At 50.2% G+C, this 6,742-nt stretch overlaps 1 protein-coding gene across 2 annotated transcripts in view; it reads right to left on the reverse strand.

Annotated features, from left to right (window-relative positions):
- KCNJ6 (potassium inwardly rectifying channel subfamily J member 6) overlaps positions 1 to 6,736 on the reverse strand; it is a 157,830-nt gene extending 151,094 nt beyond the window's left edge. For both annotated transcript variants that reach the window (XM_015628563.1, XM_015628554.1), the window contains exon 1: positions 6,573 to 6,736. The gene's annotated coding sequence lies outside the window, so the exon portion shown is untranslated. The remainder of the gene's footprint in view (positions 1 to 6,572) is intronic.
- Between the last annotated feature and the right edge of the window lie 6 nt (positions 6,737 to 6,742).

Below are 6,742 nucleotides of genomic sequence, written 5' to 3' on the forward strand. Positions count from 1 at the left end.
TTCCAGCCTCAGGGATTCCAGGATTCCATTCTAAGGTACTCTAAGAAGCCCAGGGAAGCTGCACTTCCAAGGCAGGCATTGCTTTTTGAAGATCTTCCTGTGAAAATCTGGCCCCATGGAAATCAATGGGGAATTACCTCTGTGTGTCCAGACAGCTATTGAGCTGTAAGGAGGTTCTTAATTGCAATCATTTAACATAAATGCTTCTTTTCAGGAATGGGAAATTGATCTGGCAGGCTGATAGAAACTGCAGGCTCTGAGTGTCAGCAGGAGACGGTGGGAGAAAAAGCAGGAAGGTAGGAAATACTCTTTTCTCATTCTTCAAATAACTACTCTGAGAAATAATTTGACAATTGCTCATTGTTCTAATGAACCCCTGCTCTTGATTATGATAAATACTAAATTACATGATAATTTCTCCTTCGCTTTCATTGACAAAGTTGTCTGTATTGACAAGACACAATGAGATTATTTGTTTAAATGGGAAGCAAAAAGCAGAGGATTTCCTGCAATGCTGCAAAGTACTCTGAGCTGGAGAGGCTGAAGCAGGGATGGTTGTGATAAAGCACCGCAGAACACAGTTGATTAGAGCATTGAATTAACGATGCTCGTGCAGGCTCTCATCATGCCATTCGTTCCCTCAGCCTCCTGTGTCACCCTTTCAATCTGCACATTATTGTTTTCTTATCCAGAAGTGTTTTGGGTTTGTTTGGTTGGTTTTTTTATTTTTTTTTTTATTTATTTTTTGAGAAATCAGCACAAATGTCAGCATTTGGCTTTCATCAGGAAACCAAGCCCCAGTGTTCTGCTCCAGAGTCCCAAAAAAAATCCTGTGCATGGTGGCTTCCTCAGGTCAGCCTCCAACAGCCTCTGCAGCTGAGAGGAATGTGGGATAATCCAGAGCAGCTGTACAAACCCCTGATCTTCAGTGTTTATTTGCCTCTGAAATGCCATCACTGCTGTGGCAGTAGCAATCAGGCCTGGGACTGCTCTTCCTGAAGGCACAGCTGAATTTATACACCCAAAACAGGTCAAGGGGGATGAAATGAAGTCAAGACTGAGGCTGTTTCTGCAGGCCTGTGATGGGTTGTGGAACCGTATCCAAGGGTTTGTTGAAGCACCTCTCCCCATCCAAACTGTCCTAACCTCCTTTAGCCATGGGGCACGTGAGGGTCAGGCCTCAGAGCCAAATGCCAAAGTTCACATTTACATTTGTGCCAGCACCCCAAACTCATAAAATCCCAGGATGATTTGGGTTGGATGGGACCTTAAGGTCACGCAGTGCCATGGGCAGGGACACCTTCCCCTGTCCCAGGCTGCCCCAAGCCCTGGCCAGCCTGGCCTTGGACACTTCCAGGGATCCAGGGGCAGCCACAGCTTCTCTGGGCACCCTGTTCCTCAGTTTTAGGATAAGACAGAGGCCTCCTGTGCCTCAGAGGTTTTTCTGAGGATGTGGATGTCTCCAGACATGTCAGAATCTGAAGCTGAGGTCCCTCAGTATGGACATGGCCAGAGAGGGTGAGGAAGTCACTGGCAGCCAGGATTAATAAGAGGTTCCTTGGTTTAAGTATCTGAGCCTTCACTGTCTGCACTCACACACAGAGTTATTAATGCTTTAAAAAACCCCTTAAATCCCTGTGGAATCATAATTTGCTCCTGTGGATTGCAAGCTGTGTGTGCAAATGTTTAGGGAACTTGTTGGAAGTAAATAATTTCCAGCTGAAGACTGGTGGATGCAGTGGATATAGACTTCCAGCTACCATTAATGTCTAACCTGAGGTTGTCACTGGAAAATAGCAGCAGAATGGGCTTTTGCCTTGTGGCTATTTTTTAATTCAAAGCTCTCTTGACTAATACTCCAGATAAAACTTCTCTGACCAGCCCTTGGCACTTATGTTAAAGCTTCTTGTGCAACCTCTGGCATAAATTTGGGCTTCTGCACTCAGGGCTGCGGGGAGCCCTTGCACTCATGAAGATTTTCAGTGGGTGTTCAAGGCCAGGCTGGATGGGGCTCTAGGGAAAGGTTCCCTGCCCATGGCAGGGGGCTGGAACAAGATGGTTTTTAATGTCCTTTCCAAACCAATCTGTGATTCTGTAATTCTTCAATTTTACTGGGCATTGTGCGACTCTGAGGGTAGAAATTGCCTATTTTTGAGGAACTTGAAAATCTCCCAGCTTTGTTTTTTTGTCCTGTGTCTGAGGACAGGATGTTCTGCTGGCCATATGTAGGAGCTCGTGAATAGACTGCAAAAATCCACTTTAATGAGCTTTGCAAATGGAAGCAAGGTGTGTTTCCTCAGCTGCCAAGTTCCCCTGGCCCTGGGTGATATTCTTGGAGGCAGATCATGGTGGGGAGTTAAATGAGGAGGAGGTGAGGAGTTAAACGAGGAGCTAAAGGTGCTCTGAGCCTCCTTATGGGCAGGATCCATACCTGCCATACTAAGGACAGAAAAATTCCAGTCTCTTTGATCACAGAGGTTTTTCTCCTCCAAAACCTGCATGGACAGGACTGATGCCATTGATGTCCTGCAGAGGGTGGGGTTGGGATGGGCTGGTTTGGGATGTCCTTTTGGCAGAGACTCCACAAGGCAGTCATGAGGCCACCAGCCTGTGTCCTTGGGCATCATTAAAAACTGCAGTGCTGTGTGGAAAAACTGGATTCAATAACCTCCAATTGTTCGATACTTCTATTCCAGCTATTAATAAAACATAAAAATTGTTTTTTCAACATCAGCAGCATTCTAGCAAAGCCTCTGGAGAAAACCTCCAAAAGCCAAGCAACTAAAAGCCAAAAAAAAAAAAAAAAGAAAAAATCTTCCAGAAAGTCAAGTGGGAATGAGATTAAAACTTTTCCCTTGCTGTTTGGTAGATTTGGGGTTTGTTCAGAAACATCACATTCTGCACAATCAATATATAAATATTAACACTTAATATATTGGGAATGTTGTTTTCTACTATCAAACTGTCTCCACCAGTAAAAATTGTACATCCATATAAATGTAACACATTAACCTAAACCTTATATCTTTTAAAAAACTGCCAGAACTTAATTGTCCCATATAAAAAATAACAACCTGGAGCAAGCAGGTGTTGGAAGCACTGAACAGAGGTGCAAAGCTTTTAACAGCAATGAAAATCAAAGAAATTATACAATAGAAATGGGATCTTTACAATGCATCAAGCACTGCTGCTTAAGACATAATTTAATTTGTTTAGGAGAGCGTTAACATGAATTATTTTACTTCTTACTTGTATAGAAGGATATAGACAAGTCCTGTTTGTTTATGTGAAAATACCATGAGGAGATCATGACAAACACAGTAATCCTACACCAACAGTGTCCAGAGTTCCTGAGAGGTGAAAGAAAGAACATAAAGCTTAAACCTACTCTGAAATATTTGAATATATCCATTGTGATGGGGATTTTATGAAAATATAAATGAAATTCTGTCTCTCATTCACAGTTTGAAGGAGAGATCTTATTTTCCTTCCAAAGTATCATGTTTCAACAATGTGACTACAAAACAAGGCTCCAAACACATGCCTGTGAAAAACAAGTCTTTCCTGCAGTGAAATTATGTACCTTGAGAAGCTCAGACTGAATGTGGTGCAAATGCACTGGCAGAAATTCCACAAAGAATTGTGTCTTTTACTAATTGAGCCTGTGGTTGTGGGGCTTTTGGCTGGTGTTGCTATAATTAATTCTTTCCTTATTTGCTTATGAGGCAAAATCATTTGGTAATGATCTGATAGCATTGTTGTGACGCTGCAGGAGCCCTGCCTTATGTAAGGAAATCAATAACTCCAAGTATTGCAAATGGTTTGGTAACTGCCCTGAAAAGTTGGTTTCTGTAACTTCTCGTTTTCCCACAGGAAAGTAATGAGTTCCCGAGCTTGTACTTACAGTTCAGGCCTTTATTCTCATATTCCCTGGGAGATAGGCTTGGAAATGAGAGGCCCAGCATTAAAATATCCAGGTCTCCATTTCCATAAAGGCTTAACTCATTAGTTCACTCCAGAAGTGGAGTTAGGGCAAAATGCAGATTCACATGGAAAAGGATTTGTTTTTATCAGCAAGGAATTTACCTGGGGTCTCTGCACAGAATCACGGGGTGGTTTGGGTTAAAAGGGACCTTAAGGATCATCAGGGACACCTTCCACTAGAGCCCCACCCAGAAATGCCCACCCTGGGCATCACAGGAAAAATAAAAAACCCAATTAACTCTCATACTTGGCTAGGACTCACCATGTGTTTGTCCCTTCCAGAATTCTTTGAAACTGAGAATATATAAGCAAGAAGGCAGGCAGGCAGAGCAGGAAACCAGTCCTGGTGTGATTTGATAGATTGCTGATAGTTAAAGCACAACCCAGAGAGGCTGAGGATTTGGATTCCAAACCAATAACTCTCCATGTACCTATAGTTTACTGCCTATCAGCACTGAGGCAAGATCAAATAAATTTCGTTTGCTTAATGAAAAACGAATATCCTGACACGGTGAACAGCCCAAAAGTGACTAATCCATCTCTATCTCCCCCAGCGAATAGTATTAATTATGTTGTTTGCTTTCCTACACTAATTTTTTCCTAGTCTGAGGTAATAACTGCATATGTAACTGCTAGAATGAGATAGGTATAGCTGAGCTGAGCCAATGATTTACAGCCCATCAGAGCAAGAAATGTATCCTGGCTGTTGGTGCATTATCACTAACCCCAACACTTTTTTATATTTATATTTATTTAAACTGGTCACCAGCTGTCTGAGGAGAAGAGGGCTCTGTCAGGAGGTGTTTATTTTATTTTTGCAATGAGCTGACCACGACTGACCGGCACAAACTCCACCTGTGCAATTGTGCCCCTCAGCAGTGGGATGGCTCCCTGAGCTAAGAGTGCAATTCCTTTCCAAGTGCTGTCTCTCCACGAGTTTCCTACAGGCAAAGCAGCCGAGGCTGGGCATTTCTCACAATTTCTGCAGGGCTGCTTTCACGGCTGTTGTGTGTGTGAACGGTCCTGCTGGGGGATGCAGTTACCTGTAACAGCTTACAGAGAACCGCCGCAAAACAGCCCTAAAAAGCAACCTCCAGCGAGCTCGTGGAAAAGACGTAATTTTTTAATCTCTTTGCTCCTGCATTCGTTTTGCTCAGGAAAGTTAAGTGGCCCTGGGTGAGTCTTCCTCTGGCTCCTGGCGCCCAGCAGGGAGCGGCTCGGGGGGGATTTTAACAGCGGGGACACCGGCAGGGGCTTCTCCGGGTCCTCTCAGCGCAGAATTCCCGTCCCAAAGCCCCCGAGCCGCGCTGGCCCCGCGCATCCCCCGCGCTCCCGGGGCCGCTCGGCCGCCGCTGTCCGCGGTGCTGCAGCGGGGCCGGAGCGCTCCGGCAGCCGGAGACAGAGCGCCCCGGGGCTGGCCGAGAGGGCGAGGAGCGAGATGGGGAAAAGGAAGGCATCCTAAGCAGGCAGGAGGAGCAAGCCCCGAGGCAGCTTTCCCGGAGAAGATGCTCCGGCCACGGCGATCCGGGAGCCCCTGGCTCCCCGAAACTGCGGTCCCTTCCCCACCGCCGTCCCCCGGCCCTTCGCCGCCAGCTTTTACCACGAGAGGAAAGTTTTGTCCGTGCTTTCTCCCCACCTTTGGCACCGGACCTGGCCTGGAAGGGACGGCGAGGGCCGGGGGGGAGTGGAAGAAGGGGGGAGTTATCTCCTACTTATTTATTTATTTAGCTCTTTCCTCCCTCAGGTCGCCATGGTGATACCGAGCTCGCTCTCCCTCCGAACAAGAGGAGACGGGCACCCCTCCGTGACCACCCCCGTCCCCTCCGCCACCCGTGTCCCCCGGGGGAAGCTGTCCCCTCCCTGACCGCCCAGCGGGGCCGCGCCGCCCCCTCATCCCGGCTCCGGCTCCTCTCCGCCCGGCCCCGGCCGCCTCCAGCGCTACCCCGGCTCCCCCCAGCCTCGCCCCGGCTGCCCCCAGCTCCCCGCGCTGCCCTCCCAGCGCACAAGTGAGACGGGAGCAGCCAAAACAGCACAGTCCCCCCCGCTCCTTCCCTCCTCCCCGCTTTGAAGTTCTTCCCATCTCGGGCAGCGCCGCTGGAGCTCCGCTGGGCAGGGGGCGGCCGGGCGGGACGCGGATCCCGGCGGGTCCGGCCCGCGGTGCCGAGCCCCGGAGCCGGGGGGAGCCCGGCGCAGCCCCGGCCCCGTCGCGGCGGCCGCGCTTTTGCCCGAGGGCGTGGGGATGGGGCTCCCACGAGGGAGGATCCCCGCGACGGCAGCTGGAAACGGGGACCTCGGGGCCGCCCGCTCGCCCCACCGCGTCCCCCTCGCTTCGGCCGCTGCCGCTTCGCCCCTCGCCCAGCGGGAAGCGGCCGCGGCCGCTCGCCCCCGGGTTACATAAGTAACGCGCCCCGAATCCCTCGGCACCGCCGCCGTGGCTGCCCGGGGGCTCGAGGAAGGGCGTTTTTTGGGGCGGAGAAGGGGGGGAGAGGGAGAAACGCGGCGGCAGCGAACCGCGAGGGCACAGGCAGCGAAACGCGAGCCCCGATCCATCACCTGCGCATCCCCTCGGGCACGGCAGCCCCGCTTACCTGGCGGCTGCTGTCACTCCATGCCGGCTCCCCTCGGGACGGGACGGGGCAGGGCGGCTCTGCCCGGCGCTGCTCCGGCTGCGGGGCTCCGGCTCCGGCTCCGTGCGCGCGTCTGAGCGCCGCTCGCAGTCACACGGCCCCGAGGATGCTGTCGGGCGTCTCCATTCCCC

This window comes from Parus major, chromosome 1, assembly GCF_001522545.3.
Source record: "Parus major isolate Abel chromosome 1, Parus_major1.1, whole genome shotgun sequence".
NCBI lineage: Eukaryota > Metazoa > Chordata > Aves > Passeriformes > Paridae > Parus > Parus major.